Here is a 16,705-nt window from a genome sequence, read left to right on the forward strand (position 1 = left end):
TCAATTAACATACATATAGATACACATATATTTACACGATTTGCTTATTTTTAAACATTTACATAATTTTTACTGCTTTTGAAACTGACCATGACATTTTTTTTCTTAACAGGTGAAAAGTTTGATTTCACTTTTATCAAAGTAAGTAAATAAAACTAAATTATTGTATTTTTTAGTACTTACATCTGCTATACATTTTATAATATTCTGATTACTTTAATACTTTTTGGATCATACCTTTATCATATAAACTCAAGAAGGTTTTTTCAGAAGCTTAAATTTTTCAACATATTGTGAAAAACTGTCGGTTACTTTCATTTAGAGATGGAAACGTCAACTCACAGATTTTTTGCGTATTCTCTATTTTGACTTAACAGCGATAAATTGAAACGCTAATGACCACATTCCATAAAAGGCGAAGATTGCTCATTAACAACATTCTCTGCCATAGTTAACGGCACGTGTTGGTAAGGTCACTTTCACATACATATATACATATACATAACTATATTGGCATACTCAAACAAATACCCGTCTGTAGAAAGCTATTAAGTCATTAAGCTAATACCATTCCCTGCTTAATAGTCTATATGTTTCGATTTCAATATTACTCCATATTCAGCAGACTGCTCGTACTGCTTTGTGCATACAAAAACAATAATATAATTGCTTTCAATCTACTTATCTCATTTCAAAATTTTTTAATTAGCCGCTTTTAAAACAATTAAGCAATTAATTTATCTAAAATTAATATTGTGCAAAATTGGAGAACTTAAGTCATTTATTTGCGTCATATTTCGCGGCTAACTACCAGTTACTTTGCGCTCTATGCTATGAGTTTGTGAGTGTAATCTCATACCATTAAAATATTGGGAGGGGTATGTGAATTGGCGTACTTCAGAGCGAGATTAATACGGCTGTTTCATACCACAGAGAAACGAACTTGACAGTAATTTAAAATATGAGGTCCTGTTGAATAGCCTTTTAAGTTTCGAGTAATAAGAATGAATAATGACGTTTGCGAATATCGAATATTTCGTGAGAAATCCAACAATATGTGCTTGTAGGTTCGTATTGGACCCATTCACATTCTACATCAGTCAAGTGACCCATAATATACCACAAAATAAGTCCACATAATTCAGATGAGTCGATAGATATGGCACCTCGGTTGTTTGCCGCTGATGGCCCTACACACTCACCACTCTCTCAATAGCACCGGACTTGCATTAAATCAGACTGGCACATGTTGCACCAATCTAATCACGGTGATTTGGAATTTATGTTTGGTATTTTTCTTGTCTTCTTTCCCACCACAAACTGATAAGCGACTAATTGGAAACTTCTTAACCAGAAATATTTAAAACAAATTTATTGATATCGTTTAAGGCTTCGAGTTGGATTACATAAAATTGAAAAAAGTGGAAAATTATTAACAAACTAATGTACTATTCTTATATAACTGTGTGCATGTGTCTATATATAAAGGTGTGGCCTAAATTGTTGATATTCGTCTACCACCAATTCTTTTATTTACCTATTTTCATGTTTATGAGTTAATTAGTTGGTCGCAAAAGAGTAGGCCGAACAGGTTGCTAGCTTGAAGCGACTAGTAGTTCCGTGAGTGTATGGCTCGAGTTAAAGTGACTGCTGTAGATATTGGTGTTTGATATTTTTAGAGCAGACCCGGTTCTGCCTATTGCTTTGCTCTCATACTCTAGTGCACTGCAGCTTAGACTTTTGTTTTTTTTTTGAGCTTGTTCTTGTGTCTTCTAGTATAGTCATAGATAGGGATGGCAAACATTTTTTTTTTAATCGATTAAATAATCAAATGATTAATTGCAAGATATAAAAAAATAATTGCAATTAATTGCAATTAATGTAAAAAAATCGATTAATCGATTAATTCCAATGTTTTCAAATAATACTAAATTGCATAAAGACCACCACCAGTTTCAGCGCCGAATCTTCTATTATAATGCTCTATCACAGAGTCCCAGACATATCCAAAAAGAGAAAATGGCCTACATTTGAAGTTAAGTAGCACAATGACATTAAATTTTTCAAAATATGCACAGCAATCTTAAAGTAAAATAATTGCCTCTTGCTTGAAATACTATGTTTTGCAACTTTGCGTAAAAATAAAACCAATAAAATATAGGAGACTATATTCTTATTTCAGACATTCAAATTGTGTTGGTATATACACAAAAACAAAAACGGAAATAAAATTAAAATATCGTATTAAAAATTCATTTGTCTTAGCATAAAGGAAAATATATTTATTGAAGTCAAGAATATTTAGAAGTCTGTTCAACCAAGTTTGAAGAAAAAGCAATTTCGATAAACGTTTTGTTGTCAAACGGTTACGTTTTTCGGTCGCAGTTGCACCCGATTTTGAGAAACGCCGCTCAGCTGGTACTGAGGTACAAAGTAGATGACAATACTTTTTTGAAAGTCCGTACGGTTTTCATTTCTTCCCAAGCATCAATAGTGTTTCGAAGCTGAAGGGCTTTCATTAATTGGTTTGCTGCTGCAACTCGGCATTTCAATCATGGTGTCAGTGTCATCATCACTTATGGGAACATTGTCGTTACTCCTAGATTTCAGAGTCTAATTTGTACACATACATTTATATATAACTAGAAGAAATTTAAAATGTAATACCGATTGCTCCAACTTACCACAATTTGCAGGCTACTGTTGCATTTTAAATACTGCAACATATTTGATGTGTTATTAGAAAATTTTAAATTTTTGCAGCAAAGTTGACATTTAACGTAGTTATTGCTATTTTATTAAAAAAATGTCCACACTTCGCTTTTAACTGGCGCCATTGCTCTTCAAACAACTGAACGTAAAATGCCTTTGACTTAACTGTAAATGCAGTGTTACCAGACATTCATTTGTTGATATTAAACTACGTTGACATTTTAGAATTTAACTATGTTTACACCGTTTCCAGTCATTAATGACTGATGCGACCAATTTCGACCCTTGTACGCTAACTTAGATGAACATAAAATGTATTAAATTTCAAAATGCTGTTTGCGATTATTTTGCAATTACTCGAGTAATAGTCGAGTAATTAGAAAAGGTGTTTCGATGCAATTAAATCGTAGATCGAATGAAAATAATCGATTAATTTAATCAAATGATTAATCGTTGCCATCCCTAGTCATACATCGGTATTTACATATGTTCATGTGTCTATCTAGAAACAAGTTCTTTTGTTACAGATCCGTGTTGATAATCATGTTGCTGCTGCTACATTTTTGCCTCAATTTGTATCTATTATTTACGTGTATTTATTGCTTTTGTCGACGTCACACATAATTTGCTTGTATCCGCACTATGTTTTGTTTTATTTAATTGGCATTGCATGCTATATGTTTCCCGATTAGTTCATTTTGTCTACATGACCCTCCGACGTTCAGTTTCGTCATTCGTCTTATCAGCTGTATTTAAGTATACATATGTATGTATCTATATATTTACATACAAACAAAATACTTTGATTGTCTGGTCGATTTTGTAGTTTAGAAGGTAAATGTTGCTATAATCGCATTGCGGTTCTGACTGAATAATATGAACAAGTAAAGAAAGGCTAAATTCGGGTGCAACAGAACATTTTATACTGTTGCAATTTATTGATATACATACATAGGTTTATTTTTTTTTTTCGCGGGAGAGGGGGTGGAAAATGCCTACCGCATCATCAAAGCTGTCGTCGCAGCAATGGTATGTGCCACTCGCAGGCCACTAAAAACCCCCCCTCTAGGGAACCGTCGCCCACCCTGGAACCGCTTTCGCATTACTTTAGGGTGGCGTTCCATTTTTCTCATAGAGGGACTTACATCTGCGCACCTGCGTCCAGGTCCCGTTTTTTGTTACGTAGCAGATTAGCTACGTATTTCTGGATAATATTCCAGTTTTCGTTGCTCACCAACATGACGCTGACTATATTGTCCGCGTTTATTGGCCCAACCAGGTCTTCAACGGCGATGCGTTCCCGTTGCCAATGCACACATTTAAAGAATGTGTGTTCAGCATCATCTTCTGTCGCGTCGTTGTATATGCAGGACTCTTCGACTTTTCCCATCCTGTGGAGGTACTTTTTAAAGTATCCGTGCCCAGATAGCAGCTGTGTTGTGAAGTAGTCCACTTCTCCAAATTTGCGGCTTGTCCATGAGTTTAGATCCTTTATGAGTCTGGCCGTCCATTTGCCGCGGCTAATTTTTTCCCATCTTCGTTGCCATGCTAATATTGTATCCTTCTTTATTTGTTCCATAGCGCTCTTGTTGTTTTGACATACTGTCTTTTGTTCCCACAGCTTTCATATGCTAGGAGGTCAATTGGGACTTTTCCGCTTATAACTAATATTGTCTGGGGTCCAGTCTTACACCTAGGTAGTTCACTGATTTGCGTGTCCTCAGAGTGTCCGTAGTAGTTTGCATACTAATTTCTAATGGGATGTGCTTATTTGTCAACAGTAGTAGCTCTGTTTTTTCTTTTGCCAGTTGGAGGTTATGTGAGTCAAGCCATGTTTGCGTCCGTATCATGACCTGATTCAACTTTCTTCGGGCTTCTTCTGTGTCTCGGGCTGTAATTACTGCTGTGATGTCGTCTGCGTAGCCAATTAAGAACGATTCATCTGGCATTTCGAGTTTGAGTATATCGTCGTAACTGATATTCCACAGGTCTGGGCCTAGGATGGACCCCTGGGCTGCTCCTGACGTGACCGCTATTTGTCGGGATCCCTCTATTGTCTGGTATACGAGTTTTCGGTTGCTAAGATAGCTCCGCACCACCGTTCTGAGGTAATTGGGGATCCTAAAACTCTTTTCTAAAGCTTCGATCATATCCACCCATCTAGCGCTGTTGAAGGCATTTCGGACGTCTAATGTCGCCAGCAGAACTATTCTTTTGTATTTATGGCATCTACGCTGTGCGGCTTCTACACTTTCAGTGACGCTTTTAATGGCTCCTAGAGTTGACCTGCCGGGTCTAAAACCGTGTTGTCTAGGGGAGAGTCCACCAGCTTCTCCGATAGCCGCTTGAAGTCTAGGTTTAAGTAGCCTTTCGTAAAGCTTTCCCGCTGTGTCGAGCATGCATAGTGGGCGGTATGCTGATGGCAAGTTGGGGTCTCCTTTTCCCTTGCTGATTAGGACAAGTCCTTGTTTCTTTCAGAGTTCGGGGAACTTTCCAGCTTTGAGGCAAGCGTTGTACATGTTCAGAAGTACTGTCGGTCGTTCTGTAGCGATAATTTTAAGTATCTCTGCTGGGATTCCGTCCGGGCCAGGTGATTTGTTATTCTTGAGCTTGCTAGCGGCTAGTTGCAGCTCTTCGAGGCGGAACTGGGGGATTTCCGAGAGACTTATACCCTGTTCTGGTTCATCGGCTCTTCTTTCGTGTGTAGGAAAAAGCATATTTATAATGTGGTCCATTTTGGCAGCGCTTAATTCAGGTGGGTTAGCGCGGGCTCCGATTTTCTTCAATACTATTTTATATCCCAGCCCCCAGGGTTTTTTGTTTATATCCTCGCGTAGTTCTTCCCATTTTTTCTTCTTGCTTACTTCGATGGCGTGCTTGAGTTCTTTTTTCGCCGCTTGATAATTCTCGTATACTCTCTGCAGAGACGAAGGCATGTGCGTCTGAGAAGAGCAATATTTTCCGTCCACCAGTAAACTGCTGCTTTATGTTTGCGGTGTGAAGCTTTGGGCATTGATTTGCGACAGGCACGAGTGATATTTTTCATTGTGTGGTCGACAATTTCCCTTGCATTTTTTGGAGCGTTGGGTGAGCTCTGCTCGTCTAATTTGGAAATAAGTTTTGACGGGTTTAATTTTAAAACATTCCACTTTCGAGTGCCCTTGTTTTTTCTGATCTGGTTAGGGTTAGTTCCGGTATCAATCGAAAAAGAGATGTACTGGTGGTCGCTGCCCGTGTAGTCTTCTAGGACTCTCCATCTCTTTATTGAGCTTGCCATACGTTCTGACGATAGAGTAATGTCTGGAGTTCTGATTAGGTGGCCTTCTATAGACCTAGCCGTATCTTCAATATTGTTGAGCTTGTCCTGGAATTCTTGTATACTATCGCTTGGCGTCAGGTAGCAGCTAATTATTGTGAAAAGATCGCATCTGGCCCAAACGAAACCGTTGCCGTTCCCTTTATCTACAGTATTTACTTTGCTTGCAGGGGGTATCCATATAGCAGCTGTTGAGCTGCTATCTTCTAACCAGGTTCCGCCTCCTTTCTTTTTGTACTGTTCGCTTATGATTACTAAGTCGTAGCCGTTATCCATAACCATATGAGACAGTAGAGCATCAGCAGTTTTGCATCTATGCATATTGCCCTGTAGAATATTCATTTGTTCGTGCAGTTTCTATATACTACGCATCTTGCGGAGCCCGGGATGTGGTCAACTTGTTCATGTTTCGCCTCTGCGCAAAGGCAGCATGATGGGGGCTTTCTGCACTCTTTGAGTTTGTGACCTCGTTGGCCGCACTTTATGCAAATACCTTGCCCTCTCCTGTCGGGTCCTTTGCAGTCCCAGGTTAAGTGTCCTGGTCCAAAGCAGCGGAAGCATCTTTTGGTATTTTCTTTTAGTCGCAACCTGCAGTTGACCCATCCAATTTTAATGCGCGCCTGTCGCATAAGTTTATCAGCTTTATCGTTTTGAAGGGTTATGTACGCCCTTACTTGCTCTCTTGTGTTAGGAACCGTTATATTTATTTTATATTCTTCGCTGTGGTCCTGAAATGCTTCTTTTACATCCTCTGCTACTTCATCTTTCGTTGTAAAGGAGTCGAGGTCTCTGATCTCTATAGTGGCCTTTGGTTTGAGGTCGGCAACGGTTGCAGTTTCTTTCAGGGTGTTCTTGAGCGATTCAAAGAAGCCGGCTTTTGCGCTTTGCCCCTTCTCCAACTCCAATAGTAGCGCTCCGGTTCTTGTTTTGCGGATACCTTTAATCTTAACCTCCGCTTCTTTCAGGTTTACCTTGCTACGTATATTTTTGAGCACCTCGGCGTAGCTATTACCCTCTGCCGGTTTAAGGGGTTATATACAGTTAGACGGCCGAAAAAAAGTGAATTTTCCAGAATTTTTTCTGAGAAAACTTTTTAATTTAGTGATCCAAAAATTTATACACATATTATGGTATCTTTTAACTGTATTTTAAGACTTAGTACTAGTAAAAATATTTATTTGAAAAAGAGCTACAGCTGATCTCCAGGAGCTCCTCTCAAAAAAGACGTTTTGCGGTGACCACTATGTCTCGGAACTGGATCATTTGAAATTAAAAAACCAAACAGATTTCGTTAAAATAATGTTAAATCTAGTAATTAATCGAAGGAATAAGCAAAATAAAATTTTTTGACAAAATGGCGGTTTCTCAAAAAAAAAAATCGATTCTTCACCGAAATTTCGGCCTAATATTGTTTATAAAAAAAATATTTATCGGAGAGAAAAAATCTTCGATTAAGTACTAAAAAATATATTTAAGAAGGTCGTGTTAAAATTTGAGACTAATCGGTCTAGCCGTTTTCGAGTAATGTTGGTTACCGACTTTGAAAACACCATTTTGAGAAAAACGCGTTTAAAGTTTGTACTTGTACTTCCAAGCACTCTGAAACGCCTTTTCAAATTTGCTTGTAACTTTGAAAATATTCACCGGAACGATATGAAATTTTCTGTGTGTATTCTTAAATATATGTACATTAAGAAAATGAAATAAAAAAAATCGATTTTTTGAAAATTCTAACTGTATGTAACCCCTTTATGAGCACAGCCTCCGATTGCCGCTTGATCCTGCTATTTGTTCTCTGGTTTGCAGTTGGGTTTTTCCCTTTTGTACTTTCTTCCGTATTCCTTGGTACTTCAGCTACTTTTTCTCCGTCCGTGGGCTTTCACTTCTTTTTTGGCAAAACAGTTTGCCACTGGTTATCGTGTTCGCTTCGTGGCCGTACTGTTACTCGAGGTTCCGCGGGGCTTGTCGCTCGTCGCTTCGAGGTGGTTGGCTCTACGGTCGTGGTGCGTTTACTTAGGTGCCCTCGCTTTTGGTCTCTTTCTGCGATAAGCCAATTTCTGCGGTAACTCTTGATTACGTCAAAAAGTTCATCTAGTTGCGCCGTTCCGTTCTTGACGTCCATGCTGACATTCTTCTGTTTTGCCATTGCCATCTTCATTATTTTTACGATGCCCTTACATTTTTCTAGGGATTCCTCTTCTGCCCGTCTCATTTGAGTTATGTACTCTTGTTTCGGTGAGTTTTGGGTGGTGCAGAATTCTTCTGTGAGGTTTGCTGGAGTGCTCTCCCCTTCGGTGTACTTTGCGGGTGCGGCTGGCGTAAACTGGGTTTCCCTTGCAGCTGCCATTTCTCCAGTCCTTTCTCCAGCTTTGTCTGTATGTTTTGGAGTGACAGCGAGAATAGGGGATCTCAGTATCCTGCTGGCCCTACGGAAGACCGCGCAGTATTCCTCTTCTTGTCCATCTTTGTTTTGTTGTGTTTCGTTTTGTTCTTTTTGTTGTGGTTTTTGTTGTTGTGGTGTGTTCATTTTTATTTTGCTAAAGGGTCTCCGCTTCAAGCCGCTATCTCCGCACGTTGTACAGTTGCCCTATATGAACCCCGTGGTTATCTATGCAAGCAGGGAGGCCACGCGAAGGTTGACATAAGTCCTTATGGGAGCTTGTGTTCAGAGCCAGGTTCAGGCACAAATCAGGAGTTCGTCTCAACTGAACCTGTACGAACAAATTAATGGCGACATGCATTGAACGTACTTGAAGACCTGCCAAGGTTTTAACGAGACGGAAATGAGCGCAGCATTAGCCTGCCAGCCATTTCGATGAGATTTCACTCTCCCCTACTAAAGTGGCAGAATGCTGCTCTCACCAGCCCTTTGTCAAACTAATCCAATCCGTGTATTCCACTGTACCATAATCAGAATCTTACTGGCCTCGATTCTGATGGGCGTTTGCCCAGTGCATTCGTCAGCGTCTAAGCACATTAAAGTGCTAATCGCTGGGTTGCTCCCACGTTGCTTTGTTGGGTAGGTGCTCCCTCGATGCAACCCCGGTGGGGGTTGTGGATGCTTAGTTAGAGGCGGCATCTATTCGCCTCTTCGCCGGAGGTTCATTGGGCGCATGAGGCTTTTTAGGCCAAACCCTCTTCTCCTGCAGCTCTTGGTCGGGGACTGCGTATTACTATTCGCAGCTAACCTATTACATAGGCCATTCACTATCCGGACGCTGTGACCCCGGTGGTAGCCTGAACTCGGCCCCACCCATAGGTTTATTAAGAAACACACAATTTGACCCATATATTCGGCATAAAGTTCAATAGAATAACGAAATTCATTATATATACAGTCACTCACATTGAAAGTCGGGCAAGCGCAAAACAAAATTTCTACTTATAATAACTCGATCTTTTTGTATTTTATTAAAAAAAGTCTTACTGTTAAAAAACAACAAAATTATATATTCAGAGAAACATAAAACTTAACGCATGTAACAAAAACTGTACTAAGGCCACTTTTTCGCCTAACATTGAAAGTCAGGCAAACTGTATTTCTAGAAACTTTAACGGTAAATGTTCCGTTATATATATTCGAAATTTAATTATAAGCCTGAAGATTTGTCATTTGAATATCGTAAGCCAGTCAGTGAAGTTTAAGTGAGTATTTTTTTTAAATGTCGCGTAAAATTAAACAGTCTACTTTGGTTGAGCGCAATTTAGTCATACATCACCATTCACAAGGAAAAACGGAGCGTGAAATAGCAAATTTTGTGAAGAAAAGCAAATCCACAGTTCACGATATTATTACTAGATATAATCGAAATGGATTGGTTTCAAATAATCAGCGCGAGTCGAAACCTAAGAAATTATCAACCAGAGATGAGAACTTTATTTTAAGAGAAATAAAACAAAGGCCTTTTACTTCTGCACCCAAACTAGCTGCAATGGTCGAAGAATATTCTGGTACTAATGTTAACCCAGAAACTATAAGAAGAGTATTACGAAAAATGGTCGAGTAGCAAGAAAAAACTTGGTATTGAAAACAACTTTCAGTTTTATCAGGACGACGACCCAAAACATTCGGCGCTTGATGTAAGAAGTTGGTTGTTGTATAACTGCCCAAATGTAATTGAACATTTGTGGGACGAATTAGGACGCAGGATGCAGAACAGCATGTGCACATCGAAGGACCAGTTGAAGAATGCTTTACAAGAGGAGCGGAACAAGCTTAGTCCGAATGTGTGCAAAAATCTGGTTGAATCAATGCCGAGAAGACTACAAGCAGTAGAAAATCGAAAGGGTAGAGCCACAAAATAATAATAATTATTTTTTTGTGTGTCAACTTTTAAATACTTATGTCTTTTACGTCTTGCCCGACTTTCAATGTGAGGCGATATGGCCTTAGCACACTTTTTGTTACATGCGTTAAGTTTTATGTTACTTTGAATATATAAGTTTGTTGTTTTTTACCAGTAAGACTTTTTTAATAAAATAAAAAAAGATCGAGTTGAATATAATTTTTCCAGGGACCGGAAATAAGAGTTATTTTACAATTTTTAATGAAAAAAATCATACATAAAGGAACATCGTAGAAAAGTTTTGATTACACCATCATGATTTTTAGGTGAACTATATGCGAAATATTGTCTGATTTTTAAATTTTGATTTTTATATATTTAGATCAAAAATAAAAGTTATTTTTGATTTCTATTTTTTTAGATCAAAAATAACAGTTATTTTTGATTTTTATTTTTTTAGTTCAAAAATAAAAGTTATTTTTGATTTTTATTTTTTTAGATCAAAAAATAAGAATTATTTTTGATTTTTATATTTTTAAATCCATAATAAAAATCAATTCAAAATTTGTGACATATAAAAATTGGAATGATGCAGCATATTGTAATACACAATAATTCTTATTTTTTGATCTAAAAAAATAAAAATCAAAAATAACTTTTATTTTTGATCTAAAAAAATAAAAATCAAAAATAACTTTTATTTTTGATCTAAAAAAATAAAAATCAAAAATAACTTTTATTTTTTATCTAAATTATAAAAATCAAAAATAACTCTTATTTTTTGATTTTTTTGATAAAAGTCATAAGAGTTACGGTCCCTGCATTTTTCATTACAATTTTATTATAAGTTGAAATTTTGTTTTGCGCTTGCCCGACTTTCAATGTGAGTGACTGTATTATCTGAGGGCTGAGGTAATTCCTGAACCGATTTCACTAATTTTCCCACTTAATTTAGATATTCTAATATGTGTGTAAGTATTAAGACCATCGTATTTTTGAAAACCCTATAATCAGGTGGGAGTTAACGCACTTTTAGTAATTTTCAACGTATCCTTTATATCAGAAGTGATCGTGGTTATTAACCGATTTCACCTATTTTTATGGGGTACGTAAGGCAAACGACTCCAGAAAGTTTGATTTATATAGTTTTATTGGTTTACGAGGTATATACATATATATTGTTGTTCTTCCACATTTCTCCGCACATTCTGTAGGTGTGCACTGCGTAGTCCGTTGCTTTTGAGGAATATACGTAAACAACTACCATGTCAAAGTTCCTTATGCGTAATTAAGAGGCGTTCTTCTTCTTCTTGACTGTCGTAGAAACCGCTTACGCGGTTATAGCCGAGTCCACAACAGTGTGTCACGCATCTCTCCTTTTGGCAGTTTGACGCCTATTGGTAATACCAAGTGAAGACAAGTCCTTCTCCTCCTGGTCCTTCCATTGGAGTGGAGGCTTCACTCTTCCTCGGCTTCCACCGGCGGGTACTGCATAGAACACTTTCAGAGCAACATGACTTAGCCAGTGTAGCCGCTGTCTTTTTATTCGCTGAACTATGTCTATGTAGTCGAATAACACATACAGCTCATCATTGCATCTTCTGCGGTATTCGCCGTTGCCAATGTTTAAGGGATCATAAATCTTCCGCAAAACCTTTCTTTTCAATTAACCCATTTAGTCCATTGTAGCACCTGTTGGCAAAAGTGATTCTGCGTTGGATTTCAAGGCTGACATTATTCTCGGTTTTGATGCTGGTGCCTAGGTATACGAAATTATCTACAACTTCAAAGTTATGACTGTCAACAGTGACGTGGGAGCCTAGACGCGAATGCGCTGACTGTTTGTTTTATGACAGGAGATATTTAGTCATGTCCTCGTTCACCACACGACCCATTCGATTCGATTCCTTATCTAGGCGGGAAAAAGCAGACCTAATGGCGCGTTTGTTGTTCCCAATGATATCGAAATCATCGGCGTACGCCAGTAGCTGTACACTCTTTTAGAAAATTGTACCTTCTCTGTTTAGCTCTGCGGCTCGTACTAATTTTTCCAGCATCAGGTTAAAGAAGAAGGTTAGGAGGCGTTCGGGTGGTTATAAAGACTACTTAGCTATTCCAGGCAAACGCGTACATGCAGGACGAGTAAATGTATGTATGTATATTATATGTGCAATCGTATAAGTAAGTTATTGTAATGGAAATATCTAATACTGTAAGACATAAAAATTATGGAAAATGGGGGCACAATCAGTGTGATGGGCAGTGAAGTAATCTGTCTCCACTTCTCAAGATCATGCATAAACTTGAAGTACTTTGTCTCATACCAATGGAGTATAAGATTTAACAGAAAATGGAATCAATGCAAACACTTTGCAAAGTACACACAAATGATCTCCTCAATTTGATTAGAGGGGCAGTTGCGTTTTTCAAAAATCCGATAGAAGTCATCTGCCATCGCATAATTTTTTTGAAACGTTTGAAGATAACAAGAGAGCTAGAAAACAATTTATATGAACACACATAGCATGGATGTACATCAAATTCGATGGTCGCAGAATGTCCTAGCGCCCGCATAAATATCAACGCAGAGCGACCGCATGCATCTGCGTCCGCCACAATCTAATCGTGTGTTTTTTTTATTCATCGCAAACAGAGCGTATCAGTAGCATTTTGTAGAAACAATTACCCAGATGTAGCGATTTTTCGATTAGCACTTTAAAATGTGGGCTAGCTGTTTGACTATCTGACTGACTGACGGTCGATCTTCTTTACTCGCCACTACTTGCGCCACCGACCGCTGTAGGCAAGTGCGCCGACAGTTTTGTCGGCATGTGGTGGATGGCAGCGGTGGTTAAGTGAGCTCATTAATAGAGACCGACCGATTAATCGGCCTTGGTATCGGCATCGGCCAGTATCGGCCACAAAATTAAGCATCGGTATCGGCATCGGCCATATTTGGCCGATTCTTAGCCGATTCTTTCTACTTCTTTCGGATTATACTAAACTACATTTGTTTTCTTTTTTGATTTCTTTAGAGCATACAATTTGAATTCTTCTGTTTACCATATAAAATTCAGTGAATCACATTTGACTAAACTAACAATTCATCATGGTGATAATTTAAGTCCAGTATAAAGAAATTCAACAATTTTGCATTAATGAAAGGTTTTATTTAGCACTGCTAGAAACATTCGATTTATGTCAAATATGTACAGTTTTGTTTAAAGTTGTTGAGATTTTGAAGATAATGTCATAAAGTCACTATTATAGAAGCATTCGTAACTAGGTTAATTTATTTTTAAAAGTTTGCCATAGACAGGGTCACGTAATAATCACTTGGTGCTGGCCTGGACTCTAACAAGGTGCATGGAAAAGAACCTCCCAAACAAGATTCCGAAGTTTCTAATGAGTCACTATCACTATTTGCCGCCTTTCACAATGTGAGATATAAATGACCAAAGTCATCTCTTTGAAAATAACGGATTCTTTTTACTAGACCTACTATTTTTGAATATTGGGTAACACTGTGTAACCCATGAAAAATTAGGCGATTTTAGTGATTTTTTTTAAAGAAAGTACTCGGTCGAATGTTTCGAAGTTTTTTGGCGATTTTTTAGGTAAAAAATGGTCGTTTTTTTAAATGCCAAATTGACAATTTTCAACAAATCAAAAAGATCGTAGGTCATTGTATAGTAAATATATTTAAAAACATTCAGTTTAAATTTGAAGTTGATCGATCAATATGTCGTTGAATTATGATGTCAGTACTTTTGTGAAAAGTCGTTTCGAGAAAAACGCGTTTAAAGTTTCGACTATAGCGGCTAATACATGTGAGCGATTGATCTTTAGAACGCTGCCATTCAAAAACTATTCAAGATACGACCTTACCTTTCACAGGATATTTCTGAAATTATAAACTATCGAATAAGCAAAAAATAAAAATTTGTTTGAAAATGTCACACCGGTATACCCCCTTAAAGGAAAAAAGCGATATTGCTGATTGCAGATTCGCTTTGAGAAAACACGAATAACTTATTTGTTCTATCAACATATATCTTATAAAAATAATTTATTTAGTTTTGAATATTAATTAAATCACTAAACAACTTCATATTTACATATGAATTGAGTTGTTCACCTATTTTGTGATGTTATTTGTGTTTGTTTTTATTTTGTTACTATACTAATTTACTAAATAATGTTGTTGATGAAAGAATCGGCATCGGCCAAAATTTTTGTATCGGTCGGACACAACTCATTAACGGCCAGTGGTGGACACAAGCACACAGCGAGTTAGCGAGCGATGCCAAAGGCAGCGTAGATGACGTTGTTGCCGGTGGCAGCGACGGTGGCCGCTCATTACATTAAACTCATTGCATCTGCGTGCATGCAATATCCGTTGCCATTTGTGTAATATGTAGTTGTAAGCATGCCTCATAAGCCATCTCATTGTGGGGTTTTTATCAACTTTATTATTAATTGGAGAATGTACTTGAAGCAAAATGAGTACAGTGAAAAATTATGCATATATATTGTTTTCAAATTTCACATGTTTTCGCATGACCTGCAATGATGACAATGTGTTGCCTTTATCGTTTATAACCCATGTACATATGTACGTATGTATATGAGTGTGTAGATGTGTCAGGTTCTGCGATTTTTTAATTGTAATTGCACAAATGGACATATAAGTACATTTGTTTATTAGTGCTAAATTCCAAATACCAGTGATGCCAGCGATATCGATAGTTTCAAGCTCGTTTGTGGCGACCCTGTTCAGTTCAGATATACTCGTAGTACATACATATGTGTGTATGTATATTAATACAGATTTTCAAATGTTGAGATGAAAACTGAATTAATATTACAGAAACTAGGACATTCCCTTAGTAAATTATTGAAACTGGGCATTACAACCTCATTTCCCATTTTAAGGAAATATGACTTACTCCTGTTATTTGACTTATGGCTTATCTGCACAACTGATTTCGAAGTTCTACACACAACCAAACAATATGCGTTTTTGTTTTTAGCGTTTAAATCGTTGCAGCTCTATTGCCATGCAACCGCGATATATGCTGCGGGTTCATTTCCGCATATAGCTACATATATAAGCAGGCCCTGATGTATTGATCGTTTCCATCCAACTGTATGAAAGTGAAAAGGTGTACTCAAGCATCCAGTTGTCTATCTAACAAAACGCCAAAGCGAATCGAACCATTCATCTAGTCATCCAGCCAACCAATCATTCAGCCAATAACCCAGTGCAATCCAATCTAGGCAATTGAAGCATCCAAAAAGCAGCTGGCTCACCAGTATGTCTTGCATCTAGACTAGTAGGTGTTTACGACTCCACCAGTACAAATACGTACATATGTATATGATTGTACTTAACACAAAGAAAAAACCATCAGGAGAGTGAATGAATGACTGACTGTCTTGTCTCGTCTTGTCATGGTTCGCTAAGACTGGCCTCCTCTGCCTGTAATGGCAAAGTAATATGCCAATAAGTGCTCCAGCTGCGAGTCACTGGATGTATGTACATATATTTGTCTAGTGCTAGGCTTGCTGCTGGCACTTTCTGGATTATACCTTTCTTTAATGAACGCAACAAAAGGGGACGCAGACGCATATAAACAGTTATGGGGTTGGTTGTGAATGTGCGAAATGTGACGTTGCGTTGTGTAAATAGCTCACGTGGAAGAAAACACCGTTACTAGTAAATTGGAAGCGTCCATAGAAAATGTTACATTGCTATGTTGGTCAATCGGTGTTGTACAGTGGGGCGTTCACAAAATAAAATACGAAACAAGAAAGGAGAGGCTATGTTCGGTTGTAACCAAACATCTTATACTCACGCATTTTATTTATTTAATGTTAAGATAATATACAATTTGACTTATACATTTGACATAAAGCCCACTATCATTATACAAAGAATTCTTCAGTAGGGACGCTACAAAAGTAGACAGTTCTTTCAGTAAGGTTTGCCATTTCATCATGCAAAGATATACGATCCAACAAAGAGTCGAATTATTAAAATTACCACCGAAATTCGGAGCCAGTGGCCTCAACTTTAAGAGAACTATGCACGTTATTTGAACAAAACCATATTTTTCTTTTAAAATTTACCTTATTTCGTAGTTTTTTCTTCTCCAAATCACCAATTGTGTGAGCACCGATCGTAAAAAATCCAACATTTTCGCGAACATGGATTGGTATGCGCACAAGCCCATGCACGAGAAAATCTGCTTCCAATGCATACTGATCCAACACACATGTGTATCGTGTATGACCACTTTCATGCATTGCATCCCGAAAAAAGGATGGTTTGGTGCGGTTTATGGGCCGCACAGTGTGAGATTTAGTCAATCTAGCATCTCAAAATTAA

General features: G+C 37.7%; 1 protein-coding gene across 7 annotated transcripts in view; it reads left to right on the forward strand.

The window, feature by feature from the left end:
• Window positions 1-16,705, forward strand: part of LOC128919867 (uncharacterized) — a 107,774-nt gene that overhangs the window by 6,370 nt on the left and 84,699 nt on the right. For 4 of the 7 annotated variants that reach the window (XM_054225404.1, XM_054225401.1, XM_054225410.1 and 1 more), the window contains exon 2: window positions 113-141. The exons of the other annotated variants lie outside the window; for them this stretch is intronic. The gene's annotated coding sequence lies outside the window, so the exon portion shown is untranslated. The remainder of the gene's footprint in view (window positions 1-112; window positions 142-16,705) is intronic. 7 annotated transcript variants of the gene reach the window in all.

Source organism: Zeugodacus cucurbitae, chromosome 2 (assembly GCF_028554725.1).
Source record: "Zeugodacus cucurbitae isolate PBARC_wt_2022May chromosome 2, idZeuCucr1.2, whole genome shotgun sequence".
Classification (NCBI taxonomy): Eukaryota; Metazoa; Arthropoda; class Insecta; order Diptera; family Tephritidae; genus Zeugodacus; species Zeugodacus cucurbitae.